The 22,435-nt window shown below is 38.9% G+C and overlaps 1 protein-coding gene across 2 annotated transcripts in view; it reads left to right on the forward strand.

Moving 5' to 3' along the window:
- Window positions 1–1,653: 1,653 nt before the first annotated feature.
- Window positions 1,654–22,435, forward strand: part of TTLL7 (tubulin tyrosine ligase like 7) — a 142,793-nt gene continuing 122,011 nt past the window's right edge. For both annotated transcript variants that reach the window (XM_072754734.1, XM_072754735.1), the window contains exon 1: window positions 1,654–1,842. The gene's annotated coding sequence lies outside the window, so the exon portion shown is untranslated. The remainder of the gene's footprint in view (window positions 1,843–22,435) is intronic.

A 22,435-nucleotide genomic window follows, 5' to 3' on the forward strand; every position in this document is an offset into this window, starting at 1 on the left:
GGATTAACAAAAAGATAACAAAAAGTTCCTCCTCACCTTCACATGACCCTAACCATGCATTTTTTTTTTTTTTAAATGATGTTTCCAGGTTAATTCTGAGTGAAATACAGCCCCCTCTTTCTGATCCCTATTCCTAACCTCAGGAGTCCACCTTAGAAATTTAAACGTCCCTTTCTCCACCATGAAACCTAGTTTTCACAAAGGAAGGATTAATAAACTTACATTCAAGGGCCAATCATGGATATGGTAAGGCTTAGTATATGTTTCCTGGGGCATTCTGAATGGAAAGGCACTAGTCAAAAACTCCAGATTGCAGTGCTTGCTCTGCTACTCATCATCCATGAGATGGTGAACTCAGCACAACAAACTTTCTGAGCTCAGTCTATTTTAAAAATAGCGATGATATCACCGATTTTACAGGAGTTTTTAGAGTAAACGAAGGAATAAAACTGGAAACACTCTCAGTGTAGTGTTTGGTCCATCGTATGTGCTCAATTCATGTTAAAAAATCATGTTAACACACACACACAAAAAGGACAACGCTTTCATTCAGAGTGAATGGCTCTGAACTGTGGAATTTATTTGGGGGGGGGGGGAGTTATTTGGAGAGTCTTTTTTTTCTTGCCCCCTTGAATTATATATATATTTTTCCCCTTGAATTATATTTTAAAGGTAGTTGTCAACTGTTTTTTTTTTCTTCCTATAAGGAAAACTGTACTGTACACTTGTCTCCATCCTCACCATGCTCTGAAAATGAACCTGCTTGCTTGAGCCTGGTTGTGAACGGGTCAGAGGCCACAAAAGCGCTCTCAGCAGAAGTCCAAGGGATGTCACGGCAGGAGCTTCGCTCTCCAGCTCTATGAAAGTGCATTTCACATAAAGGTACGATTTCCTCCCCACTCCCAAGACACTTCTCCTTAAAATGCTCAACAACGAACGTGACACATTTCTGCGTTTCTTTAATAATCTCGTATAGGGACCCCCCGTGAGAGGGTCTCCTAGATGCACATTTCCAGGGGCAGCGACTGGACACCCTGGCAGCTTCCAGGGGCAGCTAGACTGGATCCAGCTCTAACTCTGGGATCCTTATCCCCCCCCAACCTCCAAGCAGCACCTACAGGACGCGGAGGTGGGGTGGGGGTGGGGGGGCTACTGGATTTTATTTGCTAACTTTCCGGCTGGGCTTGGATACCGCTGAGTTCTTCGCTCCACAAAGCAGCGTGGGTAAAAGAGCTGCCCTTGGAGGCTCGGATGGCCCCCAGGGTGGGGCGGACGCGCCAAGGCCGGTGCGCCCGGGACCGGCGCCGCGGGCCCCACTGCGGAGCGGAGCGGGAGGGGGAGGGGGAGGGGGAGGGGAGGGGGAGGGGAGGGGGGGCGCCGCCCAGGCGGAGCGCGCCCGTCGCTAGGTCCTCTGTTCGCCGCGTTCCGAAGGGGCCCCGAGCCGAACCAAGGCAAACCCGGAGGGGGGCGCCCGGGAAAGCCAGGCCCCCGCGCTGGGGCCGCAGCCCGCGGCGCCCGGCGCCCCCGAGCCCTCGCGGCGCCCCGGGAGGCGGAGGATGCGCCCCCCGCGCCCCGGCCTTGGTTCCGCCCGCCCCGCCCCGCGCCTCGCGCTCCCCCGGCCGCAGCCCGCGGATGGTCTGGCCGGTCGGTAGCCGCCACCCCCTTCGGCAGCCGCAGCTGCTCCAGCTGCTCCGGGGGCAGCGCCCGAGCCCCGAGCCGACGCTGCTCTGGGCGGCAGGCGGGCGAGGGGACCCCGGGCCGGGGGCGACGGGGAAGCGGCGCAGCCGCGGAGGGGCCGCCTGCAGCCGGAGCCGCCCACCGCGCTGGGCTTCCCTCGCCCCGGTGAGTACCCGCTGCCCCGGTCCTCCGCGACCCTCCCACGACCCCCCACCGCGGGGTGATCCCCCGCACCCCACCCCTCCCCCACCCGGGACGGTCGCCGCCCTGGGGACCGGGTCCCGCGGGAGCAGCGGAGCCGACAGCTGCCACTGCCGGAGCTGGTGATTCAGCACCATCCGTGCCCCAGGAGATTCGGGCACCTGGGGGGTGGGGGCGAGGTCAGCTTGCAGTGCTCTCCCCCCAGTTTCTAGGCTTCAGAGGTCGCCCCGGGCGGGCGGGCGGGGTCGGGGCGGCCGAACCCCGAGGCTCCCTGCTGGCTCGTTCCGGGATTCCGTCCTTTCCCCGGAGCGTGGTACAAGCCCCGTGAGTGTGGGTGCGACCTTTATGAAGTGTGTCACGTTAGTGTCTTTTCCGTACGTGTCGGAGAAGTAGGGGGCCCTGGTCTACCCCTGTCAGTGTCTTTACTTCTTGCTCCACTGCAAGCATCGTCCACAGTTTTCCGTTGGAGAGCATCCCCCTCCCCCCCGAGTGTGAAACAGATGCTGTGTCCAAGTTGTCTTGTGTTCAGAGTAGGTTTGCTTGGTCTTGGCATAGGAGGGAAAGATTTAAGGGGAGTGGGAAATAATAATTTCAGAGTCTAGACACTTGCTTTTAGGTATATTGTTTCATTAAGTCATCACAACAGCCCAGAACCGAAGGTGGAGACTGAGGAAGCCTGGAAGTTAAATTACATGCTCAAGGTCACAGAACAGGGATTTGAATCCAAGTCTGGCTGACTCCAAAGCCCACGGACCTTCCACTGTTTTAAGGAGTTGTGTGTCCAAGTGTAAGCGCACATAGAGATGGTCCGTCCATTCGGTATAAAACATAAACTGAATTTTCTTAAGTGTGATCTCAAACAATAGCAACAACCTGTAAACTTATGGTATGTGGAATTATTGTTCTTTTAGTAAGAAAGAGCTTTGAATTAGGTGGGGAGAAAAATCTATTTTCTTAGAAAGCACATGCCAAAAAATAATATCTGGACAACATTGCAAAGGAGAGCTAGGTCATAGCAGGAGATGTTTAACACATTTTTGGCAGTGATATATGGTGGGTGCTCAAATGTTGGAAAAATCAATTAGAAAAGTAAAAAAGAATACAAATAAAAAAGACCGGAACACCTGGAAATCTTTTTCTTATTTAGAACTTAGCAGAAACATTTGCAGTAACAGTTACCTAGTTCGTGGGTGTGTGACTGAACCGTTTTTGTGAGGTGTGTCATCCCATGATAGGGTGATAGATAAACCCAGACTATTAATGTTATTTGTTTCATTTTGACTGTGGTTTGGCTAGGAAGTGATAACTCCATTTTACAGACCAAGGAACTGAAATACAGAGAAGGTTCAAGATCATATGGCTAGTAAGTGGTGGAATCTGGACAAGTATTGACTTACAAAAAATATATGTGCTGTAGCAAAACGAAGTTCTGTATAGTGGGAAACTGCATTGATTTGTTTTTGCTCTGCCCTTCAGAGTCAACAATCATATTGACCCGCGTGCTCTTCCTGAAAAAATAATGGATGCTGGGTTTTTCTTTGTCTGTTGCTTGGCCATTTGATTTGCTTTCATTTATGATTTATGTATTCTCCCTTAAGATGTGAAACTCTTGTTGATGTCTCCAGAGGCAGGTTGCTATAGTACAAATGCTCATTATCTCTAAGTACTGGAATAGTATTTGATGGCAGATAGGAACATAATTATCTTCGTCCGTCATTTCTAAAGTATTGAACTATTTACATTGGAGAATTCTTGATGAGGATATTGATAGACTTAAAGCCCATTGCCTGAATAAGGCCATAAAATGGAGGCACAAATATGTTGTTCACACAGGACTATAAGAGAAATAGGATCTTGTGATGACTCTTTTTTTTTTTTAATTTTTTTTTAATTTTTATTTATTATTTATGATAGTCACACAGAGAGAGAGAGAGAGAGGCAGAGACACAGGCAGAGGGAGAAGCAGGCTCCATGCACCGGGAGCCCGACGTGGGTTTCGATCCCGGGTTTCCAGGATCGCGCCCTGGGCCAAAGGCAGGCGCCAAACCGCTGCGCCACCCAGGGATCCCTTGTGATGACTCTTAAATTTGATTTCTAGGAGGTAATTTCTTTTTGTTCTTTGTATGGCTGTAGACTATATCCTGAACCTTGGGGAGGCATCTTGCAATCCAGGCTGTTTAATTACAAGGAGAATGGCAGAATTGGTATGAATAAATAAGCTATGAAAAAAAAAAAAAAACCAAAAACGATCCCACTGCTATTTGAAAAAAAAAGAAAGTGCATGTCCTAGTGATGAAGGGTCAGTGAGAACATTTTAAAACAGAGGCAACACATTTTATTTAGGTAACATCACCAAGTATGAATATAACACCAACCTGGTTTTAGCACTGCATCTTTTCTCACTCTTCTCTCTTTCTGTATATGCATTTGTTGAATGACTACGGTCTGCAGACCATTCAAATTCTTGACTTCAAGGAACTTAACATCTAGCTGGGGAGGTATTTACTTACACATGAGTAATCAACAAAATAATTAGAATTGGCCTAGTACTGGGAGAAAGTGGTGCTATAAATGCTGTATCAACACCTTAAGAAGGAGAAATTGTAGAGGCTAGTTTCGTAAGAGAATCAGGAAACTCTTCATGGATGGAAGTGAATTAAATCATTCTGCCAGATGGGAAGATTTTGATAGGAAAAGAAAAAGTCAGACAAGGAGGTTTAGCTAAGTGCTTATATACTGTTTGAATATACAGTGACAAATTGTGAAGAACCTTGCATATCAGGCTTTGAAATCTGCTCCTCGTCTGGTGGTCATAGGGAGCTAGTAGTGTAGGTTACTAAGAAGGCCAAGTTTCTCTTTGGCTTGTCTTGCTCACATTCTCCATGTTCTTTGTTCCAGGTGCCCTTCCAGAAAATGCATAGTTCTTGGGTACTGATATTAAAAGGACTAATTGCCAAAAAAAAAAAAAAAAAAAAGGACTAATTGTCAAGTGAACCCAAGAAGAGTTTTCTATGCAAGTAACAAAGTAACATTTTTCCTCTTTCAAAGAAGCTTTTTTTTTTTTTAAGATTTTATTTACCCATTCTTGAGAAACACACACACACACACACACACACAGAGAGAGAGAGAGAGAGAGAGAGAGAGAGAGAGAGAGAGGCAGAGACACAAGCAGGCTCCATGCAGGGATCCCAACGTGGGACTCGATCCTGGGTCTCCTTGGGCGGAAGGCGGCGCTAAACTGCTGGGCCACCCGGGCTGCTGGAAGCTTGCTTTTTTTAAAAAGCTTTCCCGCTTTCCCTTTCCATTATAGAATTATGAACAAATTGGAAACTATAAGAATATAAAACGGAAAAAATGATCATACTTGTAACTAAAGACGTGCACTATTAATATTTTGATGTGATTTTGGTATTTTCTTCCATTCTTTTTTCTGTTCATGATTTTAATCATGGTATGTATATTACTTTTAAAATATTTTTACTTTAAATTTTATAACATTGATTTTCACTTAATTAAAACTGGACAGTGAACTTTAAAAATATTTAGATAATTTTCTATTAGGTAGGCTAACATTACAAATTAACTCTAAGATATTGACATATTATTTGTTACTGATTCTCACTCCTGTCTGTGGTTCCTCAGATTACACTTTTTTAGGCAACCTCTTTTGATTAGAAAAAGAAAACTATTTAAATCATGGCTACTGGGCAAAATAGATGAAGGGGAGTAAGAGGTACAAACTTTTAGTTATAAAATAAGTAATGTGGATGAAAAGTACAACTTAAAGAATATAGTCAATAATATTGTAATTACTTTGTATGGTAACTATACTTGGTATAGTGGTGAGCATTGCATAATATATGGCATTGTCGAATCACTGTTTTACACCCAAAACTAATGTAATATTGTCCGTCCGTTGAAAAAAATCATCAGTAGTAGGAGAAAGGTGAGCAGTTGGGGCCTGAGGAGAGAAGATGTAAATAGTTGGAGATCCTGTTTGGTGAGAGCCAGCAAGAGAAGTCACTTGCAAGAGAAGTGCCAGTCAGAGAAGGCATATATGATGGACTACTTTCTGGTTTTAGCTTTGTATTTGTGGACCTTAACTTCCTCCCCTCAGGCATCTATTCCCACCCTTATCTCTTTCAAATTTCAACCTCTTCCATCTTCCTTTATCAGATTCCCAGGTCTCCACAGCTTCAATATCCTGGCAATGCAAGGCATATGAACTCACTCCTGCACTATAATTTAGAGAATCCACATAGATGAGGGTGGGAATTTCAGACCTTCTTCCGGTTCTCAGCAGAAGCTTGGTTCCAAGGTAGAACAGAGTGTAGTGGACATTGATGACTTCTGCCCCCTTGGATATTGCTAGAGACAGCCTCTGAGAACAGGTGGCCATTGAGGGACACAACATTCCCAGCATTTCCCCTGGGCATTCATATGCTTCCTTCCCTTTGTTCCTAGTAACCCTCCGCCAAAGGAGATTCCCCTCAAGGAGGAGAGAGACTATGCCTCCCTTACCACACCAGTTGTAGGGATGAGTGACACTATCTCCTTTGCTTTGGCCAGGTCTCTTATTACCCCAGTCTCTCACCCATGCTTCCTTGGGGTCCCACCCCCATCCTACTTGGAATATCAGAAGCCATTGAGGCAGGGAGGCCATTAATTGTCTCTGAGTTTCTAATGGACTAATGGAAGGGGAGTCACTGGGTTATGAACTTATCTTGAGGGCACAGGTAGAGAGCAGAGGCAGGTTCTTATAACGTGCCATTAGTCTTGGGAGACCTGAAAGGAAATGAAAATTGAAGCATCAGCTTTACAAATCCAAAATAGTCCCCCCCCCACCTTTAGGACCTGACAGATGATTTCTCGTGGAAGCTGGACATTGAGGTACACAGTATTTTGAAAAGAATTTGTCCTGAGCTTAGTTGAGACCTATTACTTAAAGCAGTTTCCTTAAGCTCTTAGAAAGTGGTTTATTTATTTACATTCCTCTTAGGCATTATCTGTCAGAGTTGAACTGGGCTTAGCCAACAGTTTTCCTAGGATTAGTTTAGAGTTTAAAAACTTAAATTGAAATAGGCTTGCCTGTTTATTCTCCATTACCCTATTTCTGTTAATTCCCATTTGAACATTTATTGGTTAACATACTCCTGCCCATAATACATTAGGAGTATGTTTGGCTTTTTGACAAAGCCAAAGTGTTGGGATTCTTTGGGCTCTGGGAAGGTGAGTGATAAATTAACTCTTTTTTCCTTCACTTTTTACTTGCAAGTAACTGATTGGCCTAGAGAGTTCCTTTGACTCCTTTGAAGGTTTAGTTAGGTAGTCAAGTGATCATTGGGTCTTCCCTGAGGCTGACTGGAATGTCTCTGAGGACTCCTTCCTTTTGAAATTGATAATATTCTTGGTTCGCTGGGTATGCTGAACCATCCACATTATTTGATATTTATGTATTTATGTATTTATTTATTTTAAAAGATTTTAAAAATTTATTCATGAGACACAGAGAGAGGCAGAGACATAGGCAGAGGGAGAATCAGGCTCCTTGTGGGGAGCCCGATATGGAACTGGATCCCAGGACCCCAGGATCATGACCTAAGCTGAAGGCAGACAGATGCTCAATCACTGAACCATCCAGGTGTGTCCCCACATTATTTGATTTTTAAAAATTGTGCTGTGGCTCCTGAGCTTCCTAACTTCTGTGTGATTTTGTTCTTCCGCTTAGCCATGTGAAATGGAACATTATGTTTGACAAAGGATTATTTTGAACATTTTTATCTCTTTTACTCACTACTTTGCAAAGTCTGGCCTGCGTCACATCTAATTCAACAAGATAGCATTAGCTTATTTTTACATAAATTCTCCTTTCTCCATTAGCATATTTTCATGAAATTGACTTTTTAAAGTAAATTGAGCATTTGTAGATTTGGAAGATGGAACAGTAGTAATCCAGGAAACAGCTTCAAGATTATTTTGAGGCTTTTTGTTGGATTAGAATTTTAGAGCTGCTTAGATGTACCTCTCTTTTAAGGTAATACCATCTTTCTTTTGTAAGAGAAGTGACCCCACTTAAAACTTGCTTGTGTAAAATCTGCTTTAATTGACGTAGTCCTAATACTAAGTTTGACAGGTTTTGTGAAATGAATGGCCATATGTGTGGAGTATTGGTAGGAACAGTTAGCAACTGTGAATTTAATTCGAATCATTGCATTTGATAGGAAAATTTTCACTTGTAATTTTGTTAACATTTAAACTATTTTTTCAAGGTACTTAATAAATAGAATCTGTAACCATGTGTGATATTCATAGTGATTGCTAAAAAATCAGGACAATAATTTTAGCACACGTCTCAGTTTATATTTAGAATCAGTCAGTCTGCAGTTACTCAACAAATATGTGCTCGCTACTTTATGGAGGGAAATGATAGAAATTGGGCACTTTCTATAATCAGCTTAATTTACATGAAATCAGATGGGGGCATTTTGATTTAGCTTTAGGTTTGATCACATGCAAGGTGATAATACTTAGTTGCTTAGCATGTCTCAATCTAGAATATTAGATACTGTTTCTTCATTTCAACAATATAAAAAATCAAGTGAGAGGAAAAATACAGGTTTAATTTGCAAGCACAATCATAGTAGGATTAAAAATTGATCTATAGCTAGCTGCTCCTTTAGATACCAATTTTGACAATAGATGCTAGTATTTACTATTATATGTAAATAAAAGGATGACTTTTATTCATTTAATGGATAGTTTTAATGGTTTACTTCTTTAAGGGTATTTGAGGAAAGAATAACTTGTCAAACTCAGTGAATATTCACCTATTTATTTATTTATTTGTTTATTTATTTATTTTCAGATTTTATTTTTTATTTTTTAAGTAGGCTCCACTCCCAGTGTGGAGCCCAATGTGGCGCTTGAACTCATGATGCTGAAATCAAGACCTGAGCTGAGATCAAGAGTCAGATGCTTAACTGACTGAGCCACTCAAGTGCCCCCATTGAATACTTTTTTATAATCTCTGACACTTACATTTAGTTCACATCAGTGTCTCTCTTGGCCAACACACACATTTCAGCCCATTATTATTGGAAAATCGGAACAAGTTTTTCCTGTAACTTGCTACAGAAATTAAAGGAAAGTAGACATGTTAAATACTGAGGAAAGTTTGAAAGGGGTTATCAGTGCTTCTTAAAATCAAGTGGACTGTATGTATGTGGAAAAGCATTTTCACTTGTCAAAAATGAGTGCCAAATGAGTATTTTAGGAAGAAAGAAAAGTTTACTGCTCCATATGTGAGGGGGCTGTCATTTCAGAATAGGAGGCATTTTCTTTTTTAAAAATTTATCTTGGGCATGGAATATGTGATAGCTATTTTCATCTTTAACTAAGGAATTAAAAGTTAAATGTGTTCCTCATTGGTTATAGTATAGCATGTTTACTTCAATAACATGCCTGAGAGTATACCTGTGAATTTTGTTTTTAGAATCCATAAGGAATCAGAAAAAATATAAATATGAAGTAAGGTTCCTAAAGTGTAGCTTCCACTGGGAATAAAATTAGCAAATATACTTAGCAATATCTATGAATATGTATATTTAGATTTCCAAATAAAATTACCTAATGGTCTGGAGCTTTCCTCTCTTTGATATAACTGTACATATTATGGTATTATGAAAAGGATTATCATGCTTTCTAGAAGAAAAAGGTAATAACTTTTTCTTTCAGAGTAATATGAGAATATTGTGATTTATGTATTTGTTTGTGTGATTTCTGACATAGGCATTCCACAAATGCAGCTTTTTCTTCCACTTAATACTGTTATTATTTTTATATAATTTTTTATTGTGTTAAAAAACACATTACATAACATTTATCATGTTAACCTTTTTTTTTTTTTTTAAAGATTTTGTTTATTTATTCATGAGAGAGAGAAAGAGAGGCACAGGCAGAGGGAGAAGCAGGCTCCATGCAGGGAGCCTGACGTGGGATTCGATCCAGGGTCCCCAGGATCAAACCCTGGGCTGCAGGCAGTGCTAAACCACTGTGCCACCAGGGCTGCCCACATTGATTAATTATTGAATATTGAATGAACCTTGCACATATGGAATAAATCCTGTTTGATCACATATATACACACATATTGTTGCATTCAATTTGCTAAAATTTTGTTAAAAATTTTTGCATTTAACTTTATGAGGGATATTGGTGTGTGGTTTCCTTTCAGTTGTGCTTTCTTTATTTGGTTCTGGTTATTAAAATACTACCAGCCTCATGTGGTGCTAAGAAATTACAATTTGTTGAATTTGGGTGTTGTGTCAAATTCAAATATCTATAATTACCTGAGCCGGTTATTAAAATACTTCTTTTTCCAACTACATATCTCTGTGAGGCCAAATTTTTTCATATGCTTCCAACTAAAACAACTTCTCAGAATTAATGCATAAACAGATATGAGAATCTGTGCTCTATGAATCAAGATGTTAAAGATATTTTTTAAAAGTACAAAGCACCACTTTTTGTTTTGAAAAAAGTTTTTTAAAAATAAAATATTTTTGTAAATGCATAATGGTTTTTAATGGTTTTAAACATGTATCAGGTTTACTTTCTAATAGGGTAAGTATTGATGGGTATAACCTGCAAAAGCTAAAAGTCAACAAAATTTAAAGAGGGTAAAGAATTCCAACATAAAAAAAAAAAAAAAAAAAAAAGAGAACCACTACTAAGACAACCAAGGCAGAGAAAAGTGAAACCAAAGGCATGGACATGTGCATCTCACACAGGCATTGGTTTTATCAAGTTGTTCCATGTGCTTGTTTTCCTTTTTCTCCACTAATACTTTTATTTCACAAAAGATGCTTTTTCCTCCACACTTACTCACCAATATGTACTTCTCTTCCCTAGGATAAGTATGATAAAAAGACCAATAGAACTTTCTAGTGCAATCTTTATGAAATGAAATTCCTCAAAATTATCCCCATTCTAAATTTAATAAATCCATGTATCTATATATAACTGTATTTTAAGTTATGTTATAATAAATAGAATAACAATATTAATTCAGTGATTGCTTATGTAAGAATGAAGTAATTTAGACTATTTTGTAAAGAATTGACTCAAAGATAGCCTAGGACATATTTGAATTACTGTTCTTTGGTTTTGATTATTGTAAATGGCTTTTCTTTTGTACCTTTCCCCAGCACTTTATTGAGTATAACTTATATATTGTATAATGTACAGCTTGGTGAGTTTTTACAAGATTTTGATAAATAGCATTTGAAAATATATAGTTTGTAATAGGATAAACTTTAAGGTGAGATGAAAAAGAATCTGAGAATATGAGTAAAGAAAACAACAAAATGAAATGAGCTAGGGGAACCATTAGCTCACAAAATCCATGTTCTAAAATCCTGTATGTTTATTAGAGCTGAGCACACATTTAATTTGAGTTTTCTAACTTCCAGGCAAAGAGGAAAACGCAAAAAACTTAATGGTTGGAAAACTCATCCATGAGAAAAACAAACTAACTGCCTAAGAGGAACACAGTTGTTTCTGTCTAGAATCCAGAATGAAATATCTGCTATAGTTTCTTTAAGAGTGGATTCAGTATAGTGTCATACAATTTCCTCAATGCCCTGACATTGAAAGTCAGCAGGATTCATTGGGCTGTTTTTTATAATGTCCTTCATCTAGGCTCTATGTCTCTGGGGGAAATAACCTCTCAAGATCTGATTATTTTCTTTTCTAACATGAAAATAACATCCATCTCGAGAGCATTGTGATGTGAGTAAAGATCGTATATGCTCAATAAATAACTATTCTTTTTCTTAAAGCAGTTCTGTTAGGGTGGCCGTGACCAGCAATGAGGTACGGCCCAGGTACGTAGCTCTCTGATAACCTGGCTTAATCCAGGAATGGACATTATAGTATCTCAAAGAATGAAAGTTCTGCATATCTTTTAGGAATTCCTTCATGCATATTATTTTGAGGGGCAATGCATCTGAGGCTTTGTTTCCTCAAATTATTTGTTTCAGTCAAGTAAAGAATCTCATGGTTTGAGAATCTGCTGGGCTGATAGGAGTCTACCAAGTATATGTTACCTAAATAGAAGTGTATTGCAGCTCTGCACTAAAGTAGACTAAAGGAATGACCCTAGACTAGTTTTAAAACTTCCCTTGGGGATCCCTGGGTGGCGCAGCGGTTTGGCGCCCGCCTTTGGCCCAGGGCGCGATCCGGGAGACCCTGGATCGAATCCCACATCAGGCTCCCGGTGCATGGAGCCTGCTTCTCCCTCTGCCTGTGTCTCTGCCTCTCTCTCTCTCTCTCTCTGTGACTATCATAAAATAAATAAATAAAAAAAAAATTAAAAAAAAAAAAATTCTCTCTACATTTAAAAAAAAAAAAAAAAAAAAAAAAAAAAAAAAAAAAAAAAAAACTTCCCTTGAAGTCAGTTTTGCACCACAGGAGAGTGGGTGATGCAATTCCCAAATTTATGATGTGGAATATGGCTCTAAATGCTTTTTTGAGGTAGCACAACCTTATATACAAATAAAAGAGGTGGAGCTATCACTTTTACCTCTTTTGCAGAGAAGTGTAATTTTGTTTTCTTCAGGCCAAAATATTTTTTTCTAGAATGTTTTTTAAACCATCAATCAATCTCTGTAGAGGGAGCCTGAAAGCAAAGTGTTGGGGTTTGGTAAATTCTCACTTTGTAAAAGTTGAATTAGGCCCTGGATTTTTTGAACAGAGCTGTAAAATTAGTTTGTAGTAATTTTGCAAGCATTCCAGAAGGTTAGTTTGCTTCCTTAAGTAGTCTTTTAAAGCTAATTATCAAAACAATGTAATTGGTGTTTGATTTTTAAAATCTTTTGAGTCTTTGTTAGAGTAGAATTTTCTTTCAGTTGTAATCCCTTGAGAATGCCGTAAGCAAGTCCTACAGTTTGTATCCATTTTCCACATCATTAAAAGCATTCTAGAGCTACCCACTAGCACTCAGATTCACTGTGGTTGTCTGTAGGCTTCTGAGGCTAGAGCAAATTTTCCTTTCTTTTTCCTAGGGCTTGCAAGACCATGAAAGGCCCAGATCTTTCTTGTCCAAACTAATTTAGTAGGAAAGTCATGGTCTTAGGTTTGGAGTCAGTTAGGTACTTTTATAATATGTGTTGAACTAATGAATGAGTTAGAATCAAGTGTATATCCTAGCCCCCATAACTGTTTCTGAAATTATAAGCAACGAATCTGATAATAACATAGCCAAATGTCTTTCATATGAGAAATTTCCATTTTCATCACTGCCAGATTAGAATGTCCAGGTTTAAATGCTCATTTTGGGCAGCCCGGGTGGCTCAATGGTTTAGTGCCGCCTTCAGCCCAGGGCCTGATCCTGGAGACCCGGATCGAGTACCGCATCGGGCTCCCAGCATGGAGCCTGCTTCTCCCTCTGCCTGTGTCTCTGCCCCTCTCTCTCTCTGTTCTCTCATGGATGAATAAATAAAATCTTAAAAAAAATTAAATAAAGGTTCATTTATTTATAATAAAATACATCTTATTAATTATATAATTATTAGTTATTAGTAATTACTAATATGCAGTATTATATGTATAGTAAAATAAATTTTAGTTTTCATTTACTTCTGCAAATATTTTTTTTTTTTTTTTTTTTTACTTCTGCAAATATTAAAACACGTCTTGCTTTATTGGGATACCTTTTGGTATGCTTTTGATTTAATGTGATTCTTAAAAAATGCATTATAAAGTGAATTATAAAAGTCAATTATAAAAATATTGGAGAATTGAAAGATTAGATTTATGCCACCTATTTATTATTAATCTTGCTTTCATGGTTGGATTTGATAGTTTCTTACAGGAAAGCTAGATGAATATTTGATTTTTGCAAAGAGCATTTCTTCTCTATGATGTGTAAAATCTCCAGTATGCCATTTGAAAGAGTGATTAAGGGGGGCAATCTTTCTCCTTTTTTTTTTCTTTCCTTTGTTTGTTTCTTCCTAAATGACTGTAATTTATCTATATTTGAGTTTTGGATATGGTTCTGGCTTAGGGTCCCTTGGTTAGGTTGCATCCTTTAATTGGTGGGTTTTTGTCTGAGGAGCCAGCTAAATGGACTGGGAAGCTGAGAAAGAAGAGCTGGTTCATATAGTCCCCCTGGGCACATTTGTAACTCAATCTCCCTCTCTGGTTGGTGTCTGCATCATTTTTTATCCTGATGGCCTGCTTAAGCAGTTGCCTCAGACTCCATAGTAGACGAAAGCTTACTATTTTAACTCTGTGATGTTTAGTTATATATTTAGTAGGTGAGATAAATGTTATACAAAATCTAATGCACTGAAATGAAGAAAATAAGAAATTCACTGTTTTGTTATAGGGTACCTAGAGGGAGTTATATTTAATGTACAAACTTAAATATTTGGTGTGATATAGTCACATAACTCTTGTTAATGGAATTAAATGAATAAGGAAAACACAGTTGTACACCTCAGTTTTCCAATCTTGAGACAACTGTATGGCTTTGGAAATTATTACATGTATCTTCCCCTACCTCTTTGCCTAGCCCCAAAGGACCACATTTGAGTTAAGATTCAAATGTAGCAAGCTCTGAGTTATGTTTACTTACAGTACTCCTGTCTGTGCTCCAAAAGGAAATACTTGGCTTATGACCAATTTTTACCTTCTTTGGGCATCATCAGATCTGTGGATGCTGCTGCCTGTTTCTCCCTGAGATGAATCAGCGATGCTGTCTGCCGGTGAGCTACATCCACGGCTGGCTTTTGACTCTTAATAGTTGGGCCCATAATGTTAGGTGAAGCTGCATAATGTAGAAGATTGTAGAGCCATTTAATTTGGGTCAAAAATTTGAAACAAAGAAATGGTATGTGATTTTCTTTTTCACATGTTAAGATTGCATAAATTTATAACTAAAAATTCGAAGGTTAACTTTGCAGAAAAACTGGCAGAATTTTTCCCATGGATTCCTGAAATAGATTTTTATGGAGCATGCTCTTTGGCATTCTTCCAATTTTAATTTTCATTTCTATCTTATTACAAATTTAAATTACTTCTAATGTTAAGTAAATTTTAATTCTAGTTTATTTAAATTTGTATGTTGTTTCCATGCTCCCTGGTACTTACTCGATTAAATGTCTTAGTTACTCAGATTACTGTGACAATATTTGACTTTAGGCTGGTCAGGAATATAAGATATTAAAATCACATGTATGTATATTTGTATACATATGCTTATATATTTGAATATATACTATATATATTTTGGTTTTTTGTTTTTTTAAAACATTGAGAGGCTTATTTTCTTTTTAAGATTTTATTTATTTATTCGTGAGAGGCACAGAAAGAGAGGCAGAGACACAGGCAGAGGGAGGAGAAGCAGGCCCCATGCAAAGAGCCTGACGTGGAACCTGATCCTAAGACTCCAGGATCAGGCCCCGAGCCAAAAGCAGATGCTCAACCACTGAGCCACCCAAGAGTCCCTATAATATATATTTTTAAAATACCTTTTTGAATAATTAAATAGTCCCGATATTTCAATACAGTCAAGAAATAGGAAAGACTTAAATTGCCTTTATTTAGATGATTACAGATGATTAAAAGACTTTGATGGTGTTAAGAATTAAAATTGAGAGAGAATAAATGCTTTTTTGGTTCTTTTGGATTTGCATTTTAGTAAAATTGTTTTTTCCCTGTTATCATTCATAAAATGGAATGTACTTTTATTTGGTAAGTGTATTTATTTAATGTATTTTGTTTGGTAAGTGTTCAGTGAATCTATTTTAATTTAATTTCATAGCAAGTATAGAAATAGGAATTGGAGAAGGTGATTTAATGTTAAAAGAGATAAGAGAGTGGGGCACTTGGGTGGCTCAGCGGTTGAGCGGCTGCCTTTGGCTCAGGTTGTGATCCTGGGATCCAGAATCGAGTCCCACCTCCAGGTCTCTGTGAGGAGCCTGCTTATTCTGCCTGTGTCTCTGCCTCTCTCATGAATAAATAAATAAAACCTTTAAAAAAATAGGTAAGAGAGTAGACTGGTATAGACAATGTAAGCTAATCCAGTAGAGCTAACTTCAAAGTTTGTCTTCTTTCTTCTTTGATACAGGCTTTGGCAGACAAGAGTATCATCTAGACTAGATATGGATAAGCCCGATATTAAAGTAACTTTAGTGCTAATTTGTGATTATTCAGGAAGATAGAAGATGCAATTCATTCTTCATTTATATTTTGTATCATCAAAATTTCATGAGTAAAATAATAGTAAGCTGCTGTCCCTAATTGTTAAAAAAAATTAAGCTCCACCATGTATCAGGCTCTGTTTTGTTCATATTTTTGAGAATGAGAGACACTGCCCTCTTTAAATAAAATACTTTAAAAATATGGTAGATGTTGTTAACAATGGTGATGCACTAAAGAACAGCTAATTCTGCCTAGGAGATAGAAGGAAGGGAGAGGACAACCAAGCTGTGGTTGAATGCTGGAGAGCGAAGGAAGACATTCTAAGATTAAAGAAAAACATGAGTGTACACAAATCAGAAGATGACTAACAGCTGCCTGCTTGGCTTAGTCGTACAGTGTGTGGCTCTTGATCTTGGGATATGAGTTTGAGCCCCACATTGGGTGTGTTTATTTTAAAAATAAAATCTTAAAAAAATAAAAAAAAAAAAGAAAATGAATAACATTTTCAGGATTATCTTTTTATCCTATGATTTTATTTCTACCTAGAATAACTTTCAAACATCAAATATGTTTGAAACTCATGGTGCAACTCATGGTAGGAGATAGGACTTACTACTTGCTATAACGTGCACGCATACACACACACAGGCACACGTGCAGGTGCACACACACAGGAATAAAAGTTTCAAGACTCAGTACTTATAGTTAATACTTTTTCTGTTACATGCAGTGCAGTCTGGCACTGTTATATTTTTATCAATTCTTTTATTTCATTTAAAAATACTTTTTGAATCTCAGTAAATTGATTTCATGACCATCTGTGGGTCAAGGTTTGTTTTTGGAAGCAAAACAAAAACAAAAACCTGTACCAGAGCTCAAAATTCATAAGGAGGCCTTTTAACCTACTGTGCAGATTTGCAAAGCAACTATTTGACTTTTTTCCTGGCAGAATTTGAAGGTTGCAAGAAACAGACTGATGGCTTTGGGATATTTACAGTTCAGAAGGCAACATGGTAGGTTTTGAGACTTGGAAAGGTTTAAGTCTTTGTCAAGTTACTGTATCTCTGAATCTCAGTTTTCTGTTCTGTAAAATGGAATTAATAATATGATCTATGAGGACTAAATGAAATAACATATCTATTGAAATATTAGTTCTCAAACTTGGCTGTATATTTAAATCACAATTTCACAAATTTCTGTCCTCAGGCTACATCCCAAACCAATTAGATTGGAATGTTTGGGGCTGGGACCCATCCATCACTATTTATTTTTCTCTTTTGAAACTTAATGCTGGGATCCCTGGGTGGCACAGCGGTTTGGCGCCTGCCTTTGGCCCAGGGCGCGATCCTGGAGACCCGGGATCGAATCCCATGTCGGGCTCCCGGTGCATGGAGCCTGCTTCTCCCTCTGCCTGTGTCTCTGCCTCTCTCTCTCTCTGTGTGACTATCATAAATAAATAAAAACTAAAAAAAAAATTAAAAAAAAAAAAAAAGAAACTTAATGCTTCCTGAATAGCAACTCTCCATATACCCCTCCCTCTATGTCTTGGCAGCTACCATTCCACTTTGTGTTTCTACTTATTTGGCATTTTTAGATACCTCATAAAGATGGTACTATGCAATATTTGTCCTTCAGTGACTGGTTTATTTCACCTAACATAGTATCCTCAAAGTTCATTTGTATTGTCATATATGGCAAGATTTCTTTCTTTTTAAAGCTGAAAACATTCCATTTGTATGTATACCCCACATTCTTTTTTTTTATTTTAAGGATTTACATATTTATTCATGAGAGACACACAGAGAGAGAGAGGCAGAGATGCAGGCAGAGGGAGAAGCAGGCTCCATTGCAGGGAGCCCAATGCAGGACTCGATCCTGGATCCCAGGATCACACCCTGAGCCGAAGGCAGATGCTCAACTGCTGAGGCATTCAGGTGTCCCTCTTTTTTTTTTTTTTTTTAGATTTTATTTATTTGATATGGAGAGAGTGAGAGAGAGAGCCAGAGAGCCCAAGCTGGGGGAGAGGGAGAGAAGCAGACTCTCCACTGAGTAGGGAGCCCGATGGGGCTCGATCCCAGGACCCCAAGATCATGACCAGATCTGAAGTGCTTAACTGACTGAGCTACCCAGACACCCTCACCACATTGTTTTTATCTGCTCATCCACTGATGGACCTTTAAGTTGTTTCTACATCTTGGCTTTTGTGAATCATGCTGCGGTGAATATGCACATTCCTCATGTTGTAACCTTGATTTATTTTATTTTTTTAAATTCTAGTTAGTTAACACACAATGTAATATTAGATGACTTTGATTTAAACTATTTTAGATAAATACTGAGAAGTAGGACTGCTGGATCATGGGGTAGTTCTCTTTTTAACTGTTTGAGGAAATATAAATAAATAAATAAAAATGAGCAAAGGACTTGATTAGACATTTCTCCAAGGCTAGAGTGCATGTACTCCTTCAAATCTGTGTTTTTGTGCCCTCTGGGTAAATACCTAGTAGTGCAATTGCTGGATCATAGGGTGGCTCTATGGTGACTGGTGACTAAATGCCCAGAAGTAGGACTGCTGGATCATAGGGTGGCTCTATTTTTTACTTTTTGAGAAACCTCCATACTGTTCTTCAGAGTGACAACACCGGTTTGCATTCCCACAAACAGTGCAAGAGGGTTCCCCCTTCTGTGCATCCTCCCTCACCAACACCTGTTATTTCTTGTGTTGTTGATTTTTCTTTTGCTCATTTTTATTTTCTTAAAAAAAATATTTTATTTAGAGAGAGATTGCAAGGGGGGGAGGGGCAGAAGGAGAGGGAATGAGAAAATCTTAGGCAGATGCTGCCCTGAGCTCAGAGCCCATACAGGACTTGCTACCCAGAGATCATGACCTGAACCAAAATCAAGAGTTGGACTGATAGGGATTACACTGAATCTGTAAATCATTTTGGGTAGTATGGACATTTTAACAGTATTTATGCTTCCATTCTATGAACATGGGATGTCTTTATTTGTGTCTTCTTTAATTTCTTTCATCAATATTTTGTAGTTTTCCAGCTGTCACATCCTCAGTTAAATTTATACCTAAGTATTTTACAGGCACTGATATTATTTAAAGCTCCTCTGGTGCAGTCTGTGTTGAAATGCTTAATTATAAAGGCTGTAGTGCAATGTGTGGAACATGGTACATGTTTGTATCATGTTTGGTTCCCTTGGTTAATAATATCAACAATTATGAATAGCTAACTTTTTTGGTGATGCTTATTATGTTTTAGGCAATGTGCTAAATACTCTTCATATCATGTAGAAAACACTGTGCTTTTGGGACTCCTGAGTGGCTTAGCATTTGAGTGTCTGCCTTCGGCTCGGCATGATCCCAGGGTCCTGGGATTGAGTCCTGCATCGGGCTCCCTGTGAGGAATCTGCTTCTCCCTCTGTCTGTGCCTCTGCCTCTCTCTTTAGTTTGCTCCTTGGTTTTCAATAACCGCTTCTATAATGGTGATTGAGAAAGCATTCTTTTAAAAACTGTATAAAACCAAAAAAAGAAAAAGGCATACTTTTTTTCATGGACGTATGTGTTCTTTACATTTAGCACATCTTCAAATAACAACAACAAACCATTTCCTCTGTCCAGTAAATAGATTTTTAAATTGCTACATCAACTTTGCTTAGATGATATGCATACTTATCTTACTCTTTTCCTTTGTATGTTTTCTTTCTACCTATTAAGTATTAACTCATTCATAGGGTACATATAGTCTTCAGTGTAAATGAGTTAATGGATATAAAGTTCCTAGAATAGTGCCTGGTGCTTAGTAAGCATTTAGTACATGTTATTCATTGGCAGTGCCGGTGACTTACAAAAATGCATAATGCACAAGTGTACTATGGGAGAGTCAGATATTTGCAAAGGAAATTAAAGAACTAAGTTTTGTGACTGAGAGTAAAAGTTGCCATTCCTTAAGGAGATGAAGAAAGTTGAAGAATTGTAAGCCTGAAGAAGTGCTTAATCCTTTACATTTTTGGTCTTTATAGACGCAAGATTAAATTCACTTAACGCCATAGAGCAGTTTGGAGGTGTAAAACATTAGTACAGAAGGAGGAACATTTTCTGAGTGTAGATTTTGAATGAAGGATTGTTTCTAGGGCATTCCAATATGATAGAACCCAAGCTAGGAATAATTGACTCGGATTGGATTCTGGAATTTGTGAGAAGTATCTAAACTGTTGAGTTGAGTTTTACAAAGACTGACATGTGTTGTCAATGTGATTATCTGCCCTGTCGTTTTATTCTGCTGTCATCATTCTCAAATTATCTCCTTTGACATTGTGGAACTATATAAGAATCTCTTGTGATTGAAAATTGAAATATAGAATGTGTCACACAGGTTTTTAGGACAGCATTGTCAGGGGCCATGTGATTTACTTAGGATTAATGACTAAGCATATTGTGTAGAGGCTAATGAAATCATACTTCCCTGTGTGACCGAAAAAGCTGGCTTGATTTTGCTTGGAAGGAAAATTTAACTTTCAACCCTTCCCTCCACTGTCTTCCTTTCACTTTCCTTCCTTACTCTTTTTTCCTTCTTCTTCCTTTTTCTTATGGAAAATTAACTGCATCTTTTGAAAAACTTTTTTTCACATAAATATGGTATGATACGTATTTTTCTCCATTCCCTTTTCCATGAGTTTAGGATATGTGAAAATGATCCTCATTAAAAATAAGCCATGGCATTGTTGGACATTAGCATACAACTATGTGTTGTTTAAGGTGCTGTGCTATGTTTTCCCGTCACCTTTATTGATTTCTAAAATGAAGATAGTGCTCATAGAGAGTTTACTGTGGATGTCTGTCATGATAGGAGAGATATGGTGAATCTTTTTATTATTTTATTTTATTTTTTTAAAAGGTTTTGTTTATTTATTCATGAGAGAAGAGAGAGAGAGGCAGAAACATAGGCAGAGAGAGAAGCAGGCTCCATGGAGGGAGCCGGATGTGGGACTCGATCTCGGTACTCCAGGATCATGCCCTGGGCCGAAGGCAGATGCTCAACCACTGAGCCACCCAGGCATCCTGAGATTTGGTGAATCTGAATGTGGATGGCAGTATAGAAATAAATTTAGGGCCTGGGTGCAAGGAGGTAGAGGGGTCAAATTTTTAAAAAACTTGATGAAGTTGGTGTTGGATCTGTGTTCTAGCTGTAGCTGGTTCGTTGCTTGGCCTTAGGCAAGTTAAATAACTTTAAATATGAGCTTCTTCATTTGTCACAGGAAAAAATAAACAATCCTATTTAACTGGTCTTATAGTGTTGTGAAGGGCAAAGGGATTAAGAGAGTGAATGCCCAAGTAAAACTCTTCTTTGGACATAAATGGAAGGATATGAGTCTTACCACTTGTAGCAACATAATTTCATCTATTCATATGCAAAATAAGGATAATAATAGTACTGGTCTCAAAGCAGTTTTTATAAGTATTATATAAGCTAATCTACATAAAGCATTTAACATAGTGCCCAGCACGGAGCCAGTATTCACCCATTCTTTCACTTATTCAACAAATATTTACTGACAGTTTACCATGTTCCAGGTGCACTTCTAGGTTCTTGGAATACACCTGTGAGCAGAATCAAAATTCCTGTTCTTTGCAATTTTATAGGCCAATGGGGTAGAATTAATTAAAAATAAATGTATAATTGCTACAATAAATGCTGCGAAGGAAAGGTACCTGATGCTATAGAATAACATCAGGGAAGGTGGGCTCCTAATTAGGTGAAGGCCAGGGACAAATGAGGATGGATTCCAGTCAGAAAGAATAGCATTTACAGTCTATGCAGTGGGACTATGCAGGGCATGGTTATGAGACAGAGTGACAGAGAAGGTGGCTGAGAATCAGGCTGGAAAGATAGGCAGGCTACTAGATACTTATGTCAGCTAGGGGCTCCATCGGGGAAGCAGAATCACTAAAAGTGATAAAGAATAAGACATTTATGATAGGGATAGGAAGAAGTTTATAGAGGGCTTATATCTTGTATCTGGTGTTGGGTCAGCAGGGTTAGCAATCAGAAGTAGTAACCAGATCCCACTAGGATAAATTGGAACCCATAAGAACAAACTAGAGCCTATACCTAACTCTTGCGCCCTCCAGTCTCAACAAACTTCGTATGTGCCTGGGCCAGGGAAGCTAGATGTGCTGGGATTCAGAAAGCTGAAGATCTGGCAAGGAGCTGGAGTAACTGCAGGCTCAGATGCCTCCTATGTCAACAAGAGGAGCAAACAGATCAATGTCAACATGTACAAGTAAACAGTGCATGATGCCTCATACTGACCTTCAGAGCACAATGCCTTTTGCTTTACT

This window comes from Vulpes vulpes, chromosome 3, assembly GCF_048418805.1.
Source record: "Vulpes vulpes isolate BD-2025 chromosome 3, VulVul3, whole genome shotgun sequence".
NCBI lineage: Eukaryota > Metazoa > Chordata > Mammalia > Carnivora > Canidae > Vulpes > Vulpes vulpes.